Raw genomic sequence first — 19,524 nt, 5'->3', positions numbered from 1 at the left:
CTGTTATTCCTAATCGGTGTATATAAAGTCTAAAGACCTTTCAGCATTGTTACCACATTGGTGTCTTCCACCTTCCAGTCCACCTGACAAATTTAGAGAATAATGAATAATAATGAATAATTTTTTAAAGGTGGTAGATGCAGGAGTCAAATGAAAAGACACAAAGAAAAATTGTACGATAGACAGACTGACTGAAACTGAACACAAGCACGTCACGAAAAAGCCTCCAGCTCGATGTAATCTAGTACAGCTGATGCGCCGACATTTCAGTTTTATTCACAACGTTTCTCCTTCCACCCAGGCGAAGCCCGACACACAAAGGCAGAGGTTTTATGCGTCGCACGGTCTGTCTCGAGGCAGAGCAGACCCGTCGCGCTAAAATGACACACACGAAATGTATTTGTGCGACATCGGATCAAATAAACCCGCATATAAAACAAATTCGGAGTTCGAGTTCCAGTGCGACCGCTTTCCAAAATCGGTTTGCGAGCTCGTTTCTTTTTCCAGCTGCCACGCTCAGAATTTAGAACGCGGTGTTTGGTTCAAAGTACCTTTCAGCAGTGCAGCGGCATCATTTCAGATGGGAATACAACCCCTGACCGTGGTGCTGTTAGTGCCGTGCCCAATCCGCTGTGCCCCAAAGCTAACAAGAGAGCGAGGAATCAATACCTGGCATGAAAAACGATGTGACTTTCAGCTGCTGTGGCCACATCAATCACGCTATTACCATTAGCTCATCTCTCCACACCAACTTGGGATCCTCTCTCCTGCCCCTCCCATCCTCCCTCCACTCCTATGTCACCCGTTTTCCCTCTCATCCACCGCCCTCTCAACCCCCCCCCCCATCCCTGCCAGCTCAGCGGATGCCCCTTGTCACAGCTCCTATTTCAGCCTTCTGAAGTTTCCTAATTGATCGCAATTAGAGCCGCTACAGAGCAAAGGGGCTGGGCAGGCATGTGTATACATGTGTGTATGTATGACTGAAACACACACACACACACACACACAAAGTGATTAAAATCAATGAGCATGTTTTGAGAGTGGTTATATTAGCAACTGGACTACATTTGACCACAGGCTGCTGGGGTAATAACACAAGACACAGAGGAAGTGAACGGAGGCAGACAATGAGACACACAGAGATCTGGTGAGTCACAGGAAGACTGAACAACAAAAAAGACCACAACTGGAGAGAGTGAAGTGACACTGGATGAAATAGTACACAAAAAGCAGTCTTTTGACTTGGCCTGAGCACTTGTTTATTAGACACGCTGCAATTGTTCGCCACTCAGCCAAAAAATCGATTTCTGGTTTCGTTTCTGTTAAGTTAGTTTTGGTGTTGCACAGGTTTTTGTTTCTATAAAGCCACAATTGTACCAAACAACAGGCATGCCAATGCAATGGCAAATCTTTTGAGATGCTGTGCACATATGGTCTGTGAAGGTTCTCAGTCATCCAGGTCATGGTTATCCAAAAGGCGTTAAAAAGGCAAACTCTAAACTCTACAAGTCCAGTTTATTTTTTAAAGCACTTTACGGACATGCACACATGGGATAGGATAGGACAGATAGGACAGATAGGATAAATAGTTGGATGGATAGTTTGAGGAATGTAACTCCTACAGTGTAGGGCTGCAGCAAATAGAAACCCAATAAAATATAATTAATGAAAATGAAACAGCCTGACACAGCAGCACAACTGCACACGCATCTCAATAAAATCTACTAGAATTTACAACCTCAAAACGAGACAAAGGCGTCAGAAATTTGACTATTACAGTGAGATTTCTCTGACTGTTGGATGGTGATAAGGCAACGCTGACTTTTCAGCATATTTGAAAAGTAGTAAGCACAGTCTGTATAAATACGGGCAGCTGAACTGCTCCTCTAAACTGAGGCCAAAGCAAGTATAGCTCCCCCTGGTGAATGACTGTGGTATAGGTCTTAAGCTCCACCTCCATGTTAGTGGATGGGACTTGGGCCAAACTAAATTTTGAGAAGACGTTTCACTGTTCTATGGGACTGGTGGGAAGTCTGAGGATTAAACAGGGAACTATTTGGGTTTCATGTTTCTGTAAATGAGCAGGAACTGGTGCAACTAATTTCCATTAACAGCTAGATACTCACCTGTTGTTGAGAGGAGCTGTTGGTTCCTGCCCTCTTTCCTTATGAATGGTGCCCTAACAAGCCATTATCACTCAGAGGCTCCAGTCTCAAGGTGTGAATAGTGTTGAAACTTCTTGGAGACAGAAGTTAAGACTGTACTGTAAACTGATGGCAGAAATATTTCAGATTATATGTCTGTCCTTCATTTAAACATCAAACTGAAGAAGCTACTTCTCAAAACTCTGCAAATCCAGTTGGCTTTTTAGATACACAAGGACCTGGATGACTGAGAAACTACATAGATATAAATTATAGTTATTATAATTACAGTTAATATAATGTGGATGCATGTTCAAGTGTATGTATACGTTTCGTTGTAGTTAGTTATGTGACAACACAGAAGCAGGATGTGACATAATGGTGGCCACCAACTGCCATGTCTATTACCACATAAAGTGTCCTGTGGGACCATGAGAGTTGTAAAAACTATTTTTAAAAATAAGTACAATGTTTGATCCAACATGTTCTTGTGACTGCTGGAGGTGGAGCATTGAGTGTGAAGGGAGTCTGGCCAGGTCATTGATATCATGGCTCGGCATGGCTCTACTCTCGGACCATACTGCTCAGACTCTGGCTCTAAAGATGGCACTGGCAGTGTCCCCGGGAAAATAGCATTTGGGCCAATGCGAGGAAGTGGATTCACCGTGCATATTTAAACAGTCTGTGGTAGTAAGCAGTTTGTTTATGTGGGTGTAAGGAAACTTTTGTGGAAAAAAAAATACAACCAACCCAAGTAATTTAAGCTAAATCATAATGAATACTATGTATTCACTATATGTGAGCAAATGGCAGAATACAATAAACAACATATTTCTTTTAATTGGCTCTGCACTGCATGAACCATAACTTTTTGATGAGTAGAATAATTGGACAAAAGTTTGAAATGGCTTCTTCAGTCACAGATTTTAAATTAATCGACTGGAAAAGAATAATAATTCGAGGTCTATTTGAGTTTGCAGGATAGCGAAAACTGATTGTAAGCACTTTTCACAAAAAGTTGAACTCTTCCATTTATAGCTCACCAGCATTCGGATTTCACTGTTGCTTCAAACGTCTGTAAGTGATATCAGCAGTTAACTAATAACTGGTCACTCAATATGAAGACGCAGTGTCAGAGAAACTAGCTGAACTATGAAGTGAAATAAGAGGGTTGAACAAAGGGGGTTAGTAACAGAACTCAAGGACCAACACACTTGATCAGCACTTCCAAACACGGACTGAAACACTCATGATTTTTGACAGCAAGACGGGGAAAAGGGATACGAGGCATATTATGGACTGAAGGTCAGAAGGGAAGAAAACAAAGACGGGGACAAGTTAGGATAAAATCAAAAGAGGGAGAAGGAGAAACGCGGCAGCTATAAGTGAGAGAGACAGAGAGCGCAGGATTTGTAATAGAGAGATAGAGAAGCAGATTTGACAAAGACCAAGAATAACAATGGTAGCAAAGCCCCTTCCATCCTCCTTGCAAACGTCCCTGATCCTCTTTTTTTTTTCCTCTCATTTAAATTCCTCTCTATTGTCATTGCAATCCAGTCCTAACCCCCCTCGCTGCCTGGCAAACACACGCACACAATCGCACACTAACACTCACGGACATTAGAGCTCACATGCATTGACCTCCATCAGCAGCCAGGACCATCCCAGGGAGCCGTGCTCACACATATTTGTTAATCCCCATCAATGGGCGCACACACACACACACACGCTGACAATGTCTGCAGGAAGGGTAGGCTCAAGTTTCTCCAGACTGCAGATGTCTGTGTGACCCCGGCCATGCTAACATGAGTGGGGAATAGCTAGCAGCTTGTTGTCACCAAACATCCAGCGTCTTGTCAGCGCCGCGACGGCAGGCTAGCACAGAGTCCTTCCATGCCTTGTCACCATGTATAGCCCATACAGCCAACTTTATTCCTCGCCTTACCGCCCCCTAGTCTGCAGTTCTTAAGATCACAGTACACAGACTTGTCAGCATCGGTATCTTATAAGGCAGACACGCTGCTCTCAGTTGTGTTAGCCCGCTATATCTTCAGAGCTGTCAGGAGGGCTAGAAAAGAACGTCTTGTCAGCGTGGTCAGGACACGGCTGAGTTAATACAATTCCTTGCCTTATCACTCCCTTGTCAGCACTTCTAGGTCACAGAGATGGCAACCCGGCGCCAATCTTAATATCGCCTTGTCAATGTGCAACGGCTGCATGTGGACTGTAAGCTAAACCTGGAATCAAGCAAGAGCGTCGTTACAGTATGTGTATTATTACCAGGTCAGAGACGGCGGACAGTGACTTTGTCTGGACTATAATGAGAAAGACATGTCCATCTACAGTACATGTGTTTTGTCTGTGTATGTACGTGAAGTAAAAGGTTCACAAATTAAACGCAGAAACAAATTAATTAAGAAAATGAGCGAGAATATAAGGGCAAAACACACTTAAATAAGAAAGAACGCTAAACAAAGCTGCATTAAAAATCTCACCAATATGAAAATCATTCATCATAAACAGGCTTATGAGTGATGTTTTTTTTCCAGGGATACGCAATTAGCAAGAAGAAGTGTGAAGCCCTGAGATCATAACGTCTAACTCAAAAATAATAGACACTTTTTATGAATTTATAACACATATTTGCAGTATACTATATAACCTACTATACCTTTCATTCTTTCTTAAAAATGGGTTATGTTAAAATCTCAAAAAGACTCAGCGACATCTCCGTGTGTCCATCGCTAACTAATGAACAGTAGTAAGAACAAAATGAAAGAATATTAGCTATTCTAAACAGACACAAAAAAAACATCGTGACGCTTGACATAATGAGTGAACTTGGAAGAGCTCTCAGGTCATTTTGAATCCATTAGGGCAGAACAGGCTCTTAGGTAACAAGCACACACTAATGTGCACACACATTATGCACACACACACGCACACGCACACACTTGTTAGGAAAGACAAACGAAAAACCGGACGCTCGGATGACTGACGCGAACGTGCACACCCCCGACAGAAAGGGGGGAGAAGAAAAACTGCCATAATTGTGAAACCTAAAAGTCAATTTCAAAGTCAATTTTGTGACAAAATGCATTTGCAAACTAAATCAGGAAGCGGTGCAGGGTACACTGCAGACAAATCAATGTCAATAAGATCTGTGTGTGCACGGCGAGTGAGCAGGACTGACCGTGTGTGTGTTTGTGTAAAGGTGATTCTGGCGACAAGGCGACCCAGTGGGATCAAAACACACTCTCTCACATTACTGATGACCCCACACACACACACTGACACACTCCCGGGCAGGAGGCGCATGCACTGGCACACATGTAGAGGAATTTGCAGGGTCCAAAGACCAGAGAGAAAGAAACATGAAAGCAATGGTCTTATCTTAGAAGACACTATAAAATAAGATAAAATAAAACAAGAACGTCTTTTTAAGTGACATTTACACTTGCAGGCTACTTTTTAAACGTAGCATGGATAATTATGGGGTTAAATCTAGGGCTGTAGATTCCAAGTTGACTGGTGGAGTGGTTGGTTGGGTGATGCACTCTTGTCGGAGCAAACCGTCTAAAAACTTGCTGCCTGAGACTGAAAGTACAATTAAATCAATAGCCATCCTGGATGACTACTTATGAAAATGAAAGGGTGTTTTGAACAGTGTGAATCGACCTATCGGACACTGCTTGGTCTGACTTATTCAACATTTACTGAACCTTTCGGTAGAGCAGATAACCAAAAAGTGTAAACAGCAGCTGAGCCTTATCCCCACTGTGGGATAAATAAAGGATTATCTTATCTTATCTCATCTCATCAACCAGCTTGATACAGTATGTCATCTAGATAAACTAGCCTAGCTTGTCTGCGTTACAAAGCTCAAAACAGGGACAGGTACTCACTGACCGGGTCTGAGTGTGTGAAAATTACATGCTGCCAATACTGGATTGTTCTGTTTCCTTTAAGTTAATAAAAGCAATCTGTTTTTCTTTAGTTGGCTTCAGTCGTGGGGCGTTTTGACAGGACCATTATGTTAGCTGTTATTTTTAGTTTTGTGTATCTAATGAACTGGCAAGTGAACGTAAGGCACAATTCTGTTGCAGTCTCTTCACAGAAGGATTGTTGCTCAAGCCTGGTCTCTAGGTCTGGGGATCGCAGGAAAAGTCACAATCTAATATATACTAGAACTTCTTCCCAAAACACCAAAACTGTATCACCGCACCGTAAGGGTTTGGGTTTGGGTTAGGGCTATGCGATGTTTGTGAGAAGAAAAGCAGCAAGAATACAACACAACAGCTGTGTGAACCTACCGAAAAAGAAACTGTTTCACTTTTTCTTTCTTTACCGGCTCTATTTGTTCTTGGACGCATTAGTGTCTCAAAGCATTATCTATAGAAGCACCGGGGTGAAAGGCAGCGTGGCATTTCAGAAATATTATAACCACCGTCGTGTTGCTATTTCCACAAGGCCATTCTCTAGCATGTGAGAAAAATCATTGTATACGCTCACTGAATTAACCTGCTGTAGAGTGACACGCAGCTACAATGGTGACCTTTAAAGGCTCAAAATGAATGCGTTTCAGCGGAATGCAGAGCTGTCAACAACTCCAGCGAAATAATGAAGAGTATGAATACGTAATGTTTGCTCAGTTCTCTTAAGTGTACCTTCCTTGAACCCCTAAAAAGAACAATAAACGCTTTGTGAAAGCGAGAGAAAGTTTGAACACTTACATTTATTTAGCAGCGCAGCTGAGAAAACGGATTAAATAGCACGAGGAGCATTATCTGACCTCAGAAATAATTTATCTCCAGTCCCATTAATATTCTTACCTGTAACCGGCCAATAGACATTCTAGTCTCCAGAGTCTCGCTCTCTTGAGTCTCCCCTCTATGCAATTCATTTAAAGCGTCTGGTGCTTCTGCATCTCACCGCTTAGTTTATTGAGATTATGCAACATGACATATGCCTCGCTGCAAGTCAAACGTTCCCGACGGGAAGAGTCTAATCTCCAACTGGAACTTCATTACGGTGAAAACAGAAATAAAGAGTAATTACCTTCCATTACACCTGTTTGTCAGCGGCAGCAGGCTGACGTTTCTGCAGGGTTGCGTCCTCAGGTCAAATCCCTAGCCTTGTGTGTGTGTGGGGGGTATTTCGCTCGGGGAAACAAATGAGCAAGACTCTCCCTTCCCTCATCAACTACAGCTGAGCTGGACTTAAGCGAGGCCCAATTTGCATTTACTAATTCTGCATGCAAAGATCATCCGTCACTTCAAAATAAATCTGTCAACGTTGGTTATGAAAATGAGATATTAAAGTTACATTTCAGGTCTGTGAGTGAATAAAAGTGTGTACACATGCTATCAGTGTTCAAAGTGCTGCGGCAGACGTGAGCGTCCCTGCGTGTAACCTAAGAGGCCTGAGCTGTCAGTATGAATGCATGGCAGTGGCCTGTGTGGAATCTGGATATCTGTCTACGTGTGTGTCCGTGTCGTCTGCGTATTTCCCTGCGTGTGTGTGTGTGTGTGTGCGCCCGGGTGACGGTGTGTAACGTCTGCGTGCCTTACAGTTTCCGTGTCCGACCGCCGACATGTGTGCGTCGCTGGCATTTCTGCACGGAGGAACTCTATACGCCTCCGCGGAGCCCTTTCAACGCCCGCCGCTCCACACACACACATCACACATCCCACTGCTGACACACGCATGTCACCACGGCAACCAGATACAGCCCCGAGACATGCTACTGACAGAGAAGCGGAGACCACCATACCGGCAGGCCAGAGGTCCCCGGCTGGTTGAAATGGTAACGCACAGAGCGCTGGACGTTATTCTCGGATCCAAACAGGACTGATAGAATCAGTCAATCGGGATGTTCGGAGCCGACTGAGGCTAAAGCTTCGTTCTCGCACGCAGTCTGTCTCTGCTCTCGGTCTCTGTTCTCACACATGTAGGAACAGGTTCACAGTATTTCTGCGGCCCTTCACACATGTGGCTCGCATTGTTGATTCGATCTCGCCGAGTTTTTTCATCTTCAAAGTGGCGCGAGGCAAGTTTCAGAAATTATTCACAGGAGGACGCAGACACGAGCAGGAAAACAGAGAACAAGAGCAACACTTTCAGGGTTCTCAGAGTTTCGAGAAGCCTCCGGTTCGTTAAACGGCACCACAGTATAAAAGACAAAAACAAAAGACAACTGTAGCAGTGTGAATATCTATAGGGAAGATGAACTTAACTCACCTTGGACGGGACAAAATGCCAGCACGATCCTCCTCTTCACCCTGACAAAAACAACTCAGAGTTAGTCACCGCTTCAGCAGCAAATGTGAGACGGTAGAAGATCAGAATATGAAACTTTTCACACACTGGTAAACTCTTCAAGGCAACGATAAAGAAAAGATCCAGATGTATTTCACCAATACGGTCTGAAAAATCTGGCTAAAAATATTAGAAAACGTGAAACTAGACTTTCTGAGATTAGGAACGGCAGCACCCTCTAAAAAAGCACTTGAAGTTTTGTAGCTTTAGACACACAAACAGCATGTGAAAAGTCTAAACGTATGCACCCCAGAGGCCGCCTGCTGCTGTCTTATCTACTCCGAGCATTCGTTTTCTCAACGACCCCCCCCCCCCTCCTCCCCCTCCTCCATCGCTCCTTCTTTCCATCTGGTTTCCATTCTCTCCACCTGCCCATCAGTCTGCAGCCAGGGACAGGTGAGCCTATTACACGCTTCTCACACAGCCTGCTAGACACACTCGCACGAACACACACACAAAAAAAAAAAAAAAAAACACACACTTCATGGTAATTTAACTTGCCACGCACATCAGCCAAATCGGCCGCGCTGTAAAACGGCTGTTACCGCGGCCACGTCACGCTCCTGATGAAGTGGTCTAGTGTCCGAGGCAAAAGCCAACAAAAACCCTGGAACTAGAGGATACAGGAAAATGGGACGGATACACCGGAGGGGAACTGGTTCAGACCTAAAAATCGGATCGTTTTGAGCTTTGAAAGCGTCCAGCTGTGGAGACACAAAAGTTAAAAACCCGAGTGCGCCAGATGAACAAAGGAGTTAAACTCTAGTCACTAACTTAGAGTGAGTTAGTGAAATGTCACTGGAGAATAAGAAGCTCAAAGGTTTTGCTCAGAAAAGCAGGCAGTCGATGCTGAAGTCAGAATTCAGAGCAAACATATTTGTTCTGCGCGGCGCCACCTCAAAGCGACAGTAATATATATTTAGGAGTGGAGGTTTGAGGGTTGCTAATCAATACCAGCGAGTCAACATTTACTTCACCGGGCACAGAGATTTAAGCCGTCACTCCGAGCGTAATCTTTCATGGAAGACTCCTGACGTTTAAAAAAAAAAACTGACAAAACAAACCATTTTTTTTAATGCTGTGATGTTATATAAGGACCGAATAAACCCCCCGAAAAACACAACCGCAGTAATGCAAAAGTGTATCTGTTTAACCGGGTGAAGCCTTTATATCACATTTACATCACAAATTTAATGTGGAAGTAAAAAAAAAAAAAAAAAAAAAAAAAAAAAAAACGCTTGTGATGGTTTCGGTTAGGATGTGAAAAGTATTATATACCTCGGGGGTTAGTAGTGATGGATCAGCGCGCCACCAGACAACACAAATTGAAGGGGAGGCAAGATTTGCTGATGGTGCCGTGCAGCAACATTGCAGAACGCGCTATCGTGTGAAACATCGCCTTTTAGACGAGTACACGCTTTCTCCCCATCTCTCACTCTTTCCCTTCATGTTTGCTCCTCCTCTATCTGCAACTCCGGCCGTCTCGGCCTCACACGCTCTCACTCGCCGCGTGCCATTCCACTCACACACACACACACACACTCACACACGTTCGTTTTGTCCTTCCAGACCTCGACACCAGCTGTACTTTTCCAATTCAGCAGTTCTTGAACTCTCCGGATGACAAAAATAAATTTCACACTAACAAAGAGCACGCAAATAATATCACTAAAAAGAAAAAGGGAAAAAAAACAAACAAAAAAAAAAAACAATACCAAGCAAATCTGCAAAATCCAACTCCCACCGGCCTCTGTGCGGTTCCAGATTGGGAGCCTGACAGCAAAAGGCTAAAATTACTTATGTGGAGAGTGAACGCATGATTATGCAAGAAAAAAAAGAAAAAAGACCAAAGGAGAATAAGATGAAGAGCTTAATATACACTAGCTACTACAAACAGAGGGATTAAAATAGATGAGGATGTAAACAGTGAAAGAAGACTCTTGGATATAATTACGTACTCAGCATGTGTCTTTTTAATACCCCCATAACAGGAGATGATCCCCAGTGAAAAGCCACAGATATCAGAACCCCTTACATATGAATTATATTCAAAAACAACACGACAGCGTAGCGAGCAGCGGCAGACGGATTTGGTCTTTGCGAGCGGCCGAATCCCGGGAAAATCTTTAAATCGTGGCCGCGCATCCCGATTTCGGGGGAACGCACGAGCGAAACAAGAGATTTAACGTGAAGTTTGCTCAGCGGCAGTGACAGGAACGTGGCGGATTGCCCTGCGCACCGGCCATACATAATGCACTTTGCAAACAGATGTGCGAGCCACCAGCCAAAAGCCGGGATTGAGTTTATTAAATCGTCTGTTTCTTTAGTCCGTCTTCAGCGGGGAAAAAAAAAAAAAAAAAAAAAAAAAAAACAAGCTCTCGGGAACGAGGTCAAAGTGTTTCGTGCGCATTCCTGCGACATGACTGATGTTGCGTGTCATCTCTCGCTAATATCAAAACGGCCTCCTTGATTAAGGCCCACGAACGGATGTGTTGGCGACCGCGCACGAAAACGAACCTAAACCGCTCACGCATGCCTCTTTTATTTTTAGAACGCCGCTGCCAAATATCGAGCAACCTTCGGAGTATAACGGCATCACCTTGCACAAACAAACTAAAAATAACAGTATTTAAAAGGTTAGCCCGCAAAGCTACGACTATAAATCAATGGGCTAAAAGAAGTTAAAAGAGGCACTGAACTGCACGCAGCCAATGGTCCCCCAATTTTCTGCCTCTGCTCCGTTTCCCTGCCTGTTCTGTTCGAGCCACTATTATTAGCAAGCAAGAAGGGGTTCGGGTTAAGAAGATGGAGGCTAAAAGAGCGTGCAGGGACAGAGGATTTATCTATGGGCATAGTGGGAGGGAAACCCATGGGGAAAAGAAAGAAAAAAGGTTGACCTGCTTGACCAGTTTGTTTGCGGAACACGTTTACCAATCGAGTGGTTTCACAACAGCATAACTAATTACATGCAACAAAGCACAGCAAGAGTCTGACGGATGAAAGCAAGTCGGAAAAAGTAATGATTTTTTTAAGTGCTGCTGTGTTTGCATGTCTCTCTTTTTTTTTTAAAAGATAAGAAAGACGTGGCATATCAGTGATGCTTACGTCTAAAAGGGAACAGTCAAAAATGAAAGTAGACAGATGCTAAGGCAGAAAAGAGAAACAGGGAGGAGGAATCAGATGGAACAAGTTAAAACTTATTCAGAGATTAAAAATCTAAGTGGTTCAACAAATAACCGACGTGCTGCAAACAGCTGTGTTACTCTCATTCCCAGCATTTCAAGAGAAAATCTGAGTAACTTGAACAGAATGTAGTCCAGAGGCTAGACAAATATGAACAGCAACCAAAGAAGCACAAGGAAGATCTCCAGCTTTAAGGATACAAATAAATATGCAAAACCCTTCCGGTGTGAGCTATCAGCTGTATATAAAGATAGACGAACCCTGTGGCGTCAACCATAGACTTCCTAGAGGGCAAGTTCTCTTAAGGAAGGTTGAAGAACCCTGTGGTGTCAACCAAAGAAGGGAAGCTCTCTCCAGGTAGGTTTTTAGGAAGATGGGCGAACCTTCTGACATCAACCATAGACTACCTCAAGAGGGGAAGTTCAGTGCGGTGGCTCTAACCATGACAATCGGGTCCATCTCTTATTTTTCCCATCATCAAAAACAGGAGAAGACGTGGAGTTTGAGTGGAGCTGGGGTGGGTGGTTGACGACTCGGCAGACAACCAGCCTCCTGTCAAAGCAGCCACACTTAGTTGTCTGTATTATATTCAACCTCACACAGTTTTCATGAATGGGAAAACTCGTTTTAAAGACGAAAACTGTAGAGTGGGTTATTTTAATATGGAAGTCTACGGAGGCTGACTTTTGGAGCGAGCCTCAAGTGGCCATTTAAAGAACTGCGGGAGGCACCCCAAGGTTGGCACTTGGTTTCGATGTTATTTGATTCGTCATCATTTGGTGTGGACGCCGCTCAGGGGAGGTATGCAACACGTGTGAAGGCAACAATGGTGAAAGACAACAAAAAAAAAGCCAATGAGACCGTGCAAGAAAAGACAAGGGGATTGCTCAGTTAAGATGTCAGAGGTTAAGAGAGAAAACCGGAGGCAGCGAGTTCAGACTATAAGCTTCATAATCTGCTTCATAACTGTCATCTGACATCACTGCAGCAGATGCTTTATCTTGGATCCTGTTCTCTCTGGCTCTTCTCATGTAACGGGGGGCAGGGGGGGGTCTTTGTCAAATGGTGGTGTAATGAAAACAGAGAGGACAGAGGGGATACAAGGAAGTATTCCCCAACATGAAGAGGTGGACAGGACAGTCAGTCAAATGCTGCCTTGGACAGGGAAAGGGAAGGCTACGCAGAAGAGTGGACGTGTTACTATGAGCTATATACTGCATGTGGGTGACCATGCGTTTTTATGCAGGCGGCAAAGCAGCCTGTACACAGCTTTTAAAAATGAAAGCCAGTTTGTTATTTAACTGTACCATAAAGAGAATGGATAATGTGCTGGGTTTACGGCCTCCAGTGTCACAACCTGCTCAACGACTGACCCGACTCAACAAACCATGACTGGCTGGCTGAGAGGGAAAATGAGAAATGTTTTGCCTATTTAGAAATTTTCCTATCCTCCCCTGTCCAATGGTGCAGCACTTAAGGAGGAAAAATATTATAATAAAAAATTGGTAACAGATTTGCATTGGCTTTGGGTGGTAATAATTGAAAATGGAAAGATGGCGCTTACACGAACACACGGGCAAGTGGTGTTTTTAAAATTAGGGAGCAAAGTAATATTGCAGCTACTTTTATCCCTTCATTTTCGCATTAATACATTCCTTTTTGTGTTCCTAGGCCAAGATGAAAAAAAAAAAATGAATATCAGTCTCTGTTCTCAATGTGGGCTACTTGAGGATTACAGAGTTTTAGCTACTAGAGCTGCACTATATAGTCTGAGTCTTTCTAGAGGGGTTTTAACAAGGTCACAGAGATCTGATTAGTTATGGGTGATATGGGCTAAAAAATTTATCACAATAAATTTTGCCAATTAGGCGATAACGATAAAATTCATGGTAACAAATAACATATATAAATAATTCCAATCCTCTCCACGGTTTGCAGCAGCAACATGTCTTCTGCTATTCAAAATGCAATCCATTCGGTTCTATCTTCACTTGCTTTGCTTGTGATACAGAACGGACTGACAGAATGCGTCTGCAATTTTCAGCTGAGTTTTTTTTTTTTATTATTATTATTTATTTAATTACCAGCGGATGCGGCTGCTTTCTCCTGACTCATTTGCTGGCTCCTGCTTATGGTTGTGCCTCAGGTGGAGGAATAAATTTGTTGTGTTGCTATCCTTAGCCATTGTCTTGTTGTTGTTTTTCAAACCTCGCATATGGGACAAGTTTGTTCCACATCCACGTCATCGCATCTGAATCAGTTCCAAATTTCTGATAGGGAGCCTCATCTCTTCTTCGCCACCTTCCGCCTCGGTGAGGACGTTAAGTACATTGCGCGTGCCCATGTCGTCAACTTGAATTTATCACATTTATCGCAAGATCGCAAGTTCTCATCAAGGGCATTGTTTTTGGCCGTATTTTGCACATTCTTAGGGCCGATCAAGGCATTTTTAAAGAGATCGGATCAGACTGAGCACACAGCCGAACCCAATATTTTGTGCTCGTTTTACACAGCGCTTTCTTTAACTAGACAATCACGACGAGACAAGTGCACAATAAGAACATAATTCCTCACATTGTTCACAATTTGAGTGATGTTAGATTTGTTGCATTTGGAGCTGAAATGATGGCTGAATTACACTATGAGCCAAAATCTGAAAACAATACAACAATGCTAAACAAAAGGTCGTATTTTAGGAATTAAATTACTGTATATTAACAATGGAAAATGAGATGATGTCATCGCTGGCATTTCTGAAGAACGAGCGGGCGATATATTGTTAGCAACGGGAATCTCAAGAGTAAACTGTCAACAAAATGTGTCTGCGTGTCTGCCTGAGTGAAACAGTGCTCAAACCGCACTGACCAAACTCCATTCAGTTAATTTAACATGAGCTCTTGACAGATCAGAAGTAGGTTCGGGACGCTATGCTTAAGCTTCAAAGTCAGGGGGAAAGATGTAAATGTCAAGGAAGCTGTCATTGCTTGTTACTGGGAAATACTCAAGGCACATCTCTACTTTTCCCTGTAACACTACGTTTCTGACAGAAGCATGAAATGTGCAGAAATCAGATGGCTTGACATCAGATCGAAATAGAACGCAGGCGCCGCTTCAAAAAGGTTTAAGCCATTCTTCCCCATGTTGTTTTTGGCCGGTTATTTCAGTGCAGTGTGGTCAGTCAATATAAAAGGTGAAAATAAATAAAGTCCAGTTTGCATAGTTAGCAGCAGAGAGGCACAATTCTTCGTATAATATTGAACAATTTGGTACAACATCCATGGTTCACTACGCGCTTAAGAAATCACAGTGTTTTCTGTGAATGGCTGCACAGCTACTGAGCCATATCACTGTCTGGACGCAGCATAGCCAAGCAGGTAACACCAGCATCCAAGAACCAACGGTGCCTTGCTGATCCCTTCCATCACACATAACACACTGGCAGGAGAAGACAATGGACATTGTGAAACTTTATTTTCTAGCGTCACGTGAAGTCCCTTCCAGTGGTCGAAAACTAAATCCGAATCGTTTTGTGATGATGGTGAAGGCAGTAGAGCAACAGTTACACAAACACATTTCTTTTGTGTGTGTGTGTGTGTGTGTGTGTGTGAAGCATGTGACAAGCGCCGGGGCAGGTTTTACTGCAAATCAAGTGGAGAAAATTAGCTCCAAAACGTCCAAACCAATAAAAAAGATTCGATCTTAAAAGCTACGAGAGGGGCCGACACAGAATGGCAAAGAGAGAAAAATAATGACTCCTCGAGCCAGCGAGAAGGACAAAGAGATGAGAGCGAAGCCCCAGAGAGGCGTCCAGGAGACACTCGCTCTTCTCATCATCGCGTCCACCTCTGCACCGCCAGATGTAAATGCAGTCAAAGCGGGAGGGAGGGATAAGGGGGCAGAGGCAAATGAATGTCGTGAAAAAGAAACTATAGGTTGTTTTCTCCTTTGTGATACTAACAGTTGCAAGAGCAGGAGCAGAGGAGGAGGAGATACACGAGGCAAAATGAATTAAGAGTTAATTTAATTAATGAAAATGAGGGTGGATGAAAAATATGGTGAAGTGAAAAACAACGGTAGCGGGTGAAGAGAGGGGAGCTATTTGGTGCTGAATGTGGGACGGGAATTAAAGAGTAGCGTGAGAACTGTATAAAGGAAGTGTAAATGTGGAATTATTATTAAACAGCTTGACTGAGAACGGATCTCCTTTGCTAAAATATGAACACGAACGCATCTCACACATCCAGGGTAACGCACGAACTGGACCGTTCGTACGTTTCCTTCCACACTTGCAGATTTTGAAATGCACACACGCTGTCAGATTGGACCAGCTTTTGACTGTCAGTCACAGCTCACTGTCACCGAATTGCTTCGAGGGTATCTCCTACCAAAAAAAGAAATGAGCTCGTATGATTTAAGATGGTCTTTCAGGGCCAGAGGGAAGGAACGAGGGCCGGGCAGATTGGCAGACTAAAGAGTGACAGCATCCCTAGGCAACACGGGAGAAGGAAGAGAAAAGGAGGAGAGGAGGCAGTCGGAAAAATAGAATGAGGTCAAATGACTGGCAGATTGATAAAACGACTGTCATAGCTGCTGGGATGTGAATAAATAACTGGGTGAAAATACGGCGAATGCGGAGCCGACACTGAGAACGAGTGGTAACGTTAAAGTTGACTGTCGCCTCGTTTAGGAGGGGCCGAGAGGACTGGGAGGGAAGAAGAAAGCAAGAAATGAAGAAGAAATAAGGAAAAAAGTGCGAAGCGAGATAAGACGGCCAAAGACGGGAGAGTGATAGGAAGGCCAACTGGAAGAACACCAAGAAGGATGAAGAAAAGGGATGAAGGGGGAAGAGGGGAGCAAAACTGGACTAAAATTGGCTTAAATGCCCATCAAAAAGGACGGAGGGGGCAAATCAAGGCATAAAGACAGAGGCAGCAGAGGGCAGAGACAGCGGCGGCAAAACGGTGTGAAATTGACATGAAAATGAGGGGATGCTTGAGCGAAAGCCAGCACGCTGTGACACCTGAGGTTTGCGAGGGTTTAGGCTAGGTTGGCTCAGCACGATAAGATAACTGCCGCCTTATCTGCGGCCGTCAGACTGGTAACACACGGACACACAAACTGACATATCAACACAAACGCACACGGCTTGGCCTGGGAAAAGCAGACAAAAGATTGGCAGACAGGTGTTTGGAGCCGGGATTGGAATTGATTCAGATGTCTATTTTGTGCATCGCTGCCTGTGCGGTTTTTTTTTTTAAGTAATATGCGTGGATGCTGCACTTGTGACGAGGATGCTTAACTTTGTGGAGAGGTGGTGAAAAAAAAAACAGTCATTTGGATGCGGATAGCCATTCAAATTTGCATAGAAATCTTTTGTGGAGACTGTTACGACCCAGCTCTCTAGGGTAAAGGGAAGTAACGTAAAGTGTGAAGTGTTTCTTTTAGTCGAAGAAATTTTTTGTTCAGAAGAGAAAGAAATAATCAATGAAAAATTGGGCATTTGGACAGTACTTGGTCAGATGTGTACTTTGAACTGGAACAGTATTTAGCCACAAGTACAAACAAGAATGCAGTAGATAGTAGATAGAAAAACACCAAACTTACACAAGCAAGTGTTTACAGAACCAACGGTTGCACCGGTGAACGGACTGTTCAAACTACAACACAACCCATCTTACCAACAAATCATGGTCCCCTTTAAATGAGGTGTGTGGATTCTTGCAGCTTGTATGAACTGGGCAGGAGTCCAAGCAGTCACGGTGGAAGGAGGGATGAGGAAAAAGGACAAGAGAACCGCATGACAGGCAGGATGTGAGACACACCTAGGCACCAATCCTGGTCAAGAGCTTCCACTTGCTTATTTGCACATATGAAAAGGTTTAAGCCAGAAGCAGAAGGAGGGGAGGGCAAGGCCACAACTCCTGGGCCATAACTCTTGCTGCCTTAACCCTTAGATGCACGAGTGGCTCAAAAACGACCCAAAAGATCTTCATAATGAAAAGTTATCTCTTCATATTCCAGTCATTCCTCAAAAACATGTTATTGATCTCATGTCATTTAACTTTTTTTTTACTTACCTTTTATATATTTTACAAAATTCCAGTTCTTGTATTATTAGCCCAAGCTTCCATGAGGGGGTCAAAAATGACCTGTCTTCAGTTCCAATGGAATTTCCCGGGAATCTTTGATTCTTATCATATATTGTTATATTATTATTATTATATAAATCATATATTCTGTGGACCATACATACTATTTCATAAATGTCACCCCTGTCATCTAATACATGTAAGTATTATCTGCATTTTCTTACTCAGAAATGGTTGTGCGACATTCATGATGCCCATACTGTTTGCGTATGTGTTATTACCATGTGTCAACATATTAGCCTACTTCACCAGCAGACAGCAATTCATCCCCAGTGATTGTGTAGCACTAGATAAACAGTCTGAGACATTCAGGGGAAGGTGCAAGTTTCTAAACATCTTCTGGGTTTGCAGTGCACACATTCCCTATTCAACAGATGGAATGGTTTACAAGGGGAGACAACCAGGGGAAGAAGTTCAGGAAAAATCTTTTGGAAGACATTGTCAAGCAGTTGTGCAGTAGATTCAGAAACAAAGGGTGCAACATTGTCACAGATAACCCTTTCATACTAGTGTGCCTCTTGCACAGTACGTCTAAGAGAAGGATCTCACTACTGTGGAGAAACTACAAGCCAGACATTAAGGCTTTCAACTCCAGGGTAGTTCACAACTGAAAGTTTGGATTTAATGACAAACTTACCAGGGTCATCCATGTCGGAAAGAAGGGAATGGCTGTTGTATTCCTGAGCCTGATGCCTCACAACAAAATGGTGGATTAAACCAGCAGAGAATAAAACCGAAAACCAATCACATTGTACAATAAGACGTTATTGAAGGGCATCAAACTCGGATAACTACACCCTGTTCAAGGCTCAGCAATTTATGAGTCGTGTAACCAACGCATGGCAGCTCTTCCTCATGAGCTCTCAAAGGAGCTCATCACATATGAATAGTCCACTATTGCTACCGCTGCTAACCCCGATCATTGAAGCAATGGGAAGATGTGTGGTGACAGAGGCCACAACTCATCCAAAAGAAGTAGGCACGGCCAACCAAAGAGAAAGAGGTGTTGAAAATGCAGTCTACCTGTGTGAAATGAGTAGTTTGTCACAACTGCAGGAAAAAAAAGACAAGAAAAGAGAGAGAAAGCGCCTGGATGGCTGTGTAATTTTATTTTCCAATTTTCGAGATGTTTTAAAAATGTTAAATGTCAAAGTAATGCAAATAAATGATGGTGATACGGTTAAAGTGGCAATATGAAGGTATTACGCCTTTTATTATTATTAAGAAAACAAGTATTGATTAACAGACAATGGCAAAGCTACAATCGCTACAGAACTGTAATTTGTTTTGCAGAACTATAATTACGTCTACAAACATAAATCAAGTTTGAACACTACTTATTGATGATAACATTTCACAACAAAAGCAACTTTGCACAATGATGATCAATTTAACGGTTAGTGTTTTTATGTATTTATAGCAAGACTGTGAATTTAATCTGGTCCATCTTCCCTGAGAGTAATCAAGTGATACTATTGTAAAGACTGAATTCTGATCAACAGAAAATGGGTAACAAGTGAGCATACAAATAGACTCATTTTAAATCCCATTTGCCGTTAGCCAATGGGATTCCACGCAACCATCACCTTCAAAACATCCGTGCGCCTTTACCAACACCCCACAGACACACGCCGTCTAAAAGGAACAAACAAATACTGTACGCCCCAAGGGGACTGGTGCCGTTTAGATTTAGATTATAAAACAAATCAACATCATGAGCCACCATCGTT

At 43.2% G+C, this 19,524-nt stretch overlaps 1 protein-coding gene across 2 annotated transcripts in view; it reads right to left on the bottom strand.

Annotated features, from left to right (window-relative positions):
* Nucleotides 1-19,524, bottom strand: part of cntfr (ciliary neurotrophic factor receptor) — a 221,234-nt gene that overhangs the window by 174,897 nt on the left and 26,813 nt on the right. For both annotated transcript variants that reach the window (XM_047569166.1, XM_047569165.1), the window contains exon 2: nt 8,385-8,425. The gene's annotated coding sequence lies outside the window, so the exon portion shown is untranslated. The remainder of the gene's footprint in view (nt 1-8,384; nt 8,426-19,524) is intronic.

This window comes from Mugil cephalus, chromosome 19 (assembly GCF_022458985.1).
Source record: "Mugil cephalus isolate CIBA_MC_2020 chromosome 19, CIBA_Mcephalus_1.1, whole genome shotgun sequence".
In the NCBI taxonomy this organism is placed as follows: domain Eukaryota; kingdom Metazoa; phylum Chordata; class Actinopteri; order Mugiliformes; family Mugilidae; genus Mugil; species Mugil cephalus.
The sequence above is the reverse complement of the archived record's forward strand: the minus strand, read 5'-3'. Positions and strand labels throughout refer to the sequence as shown.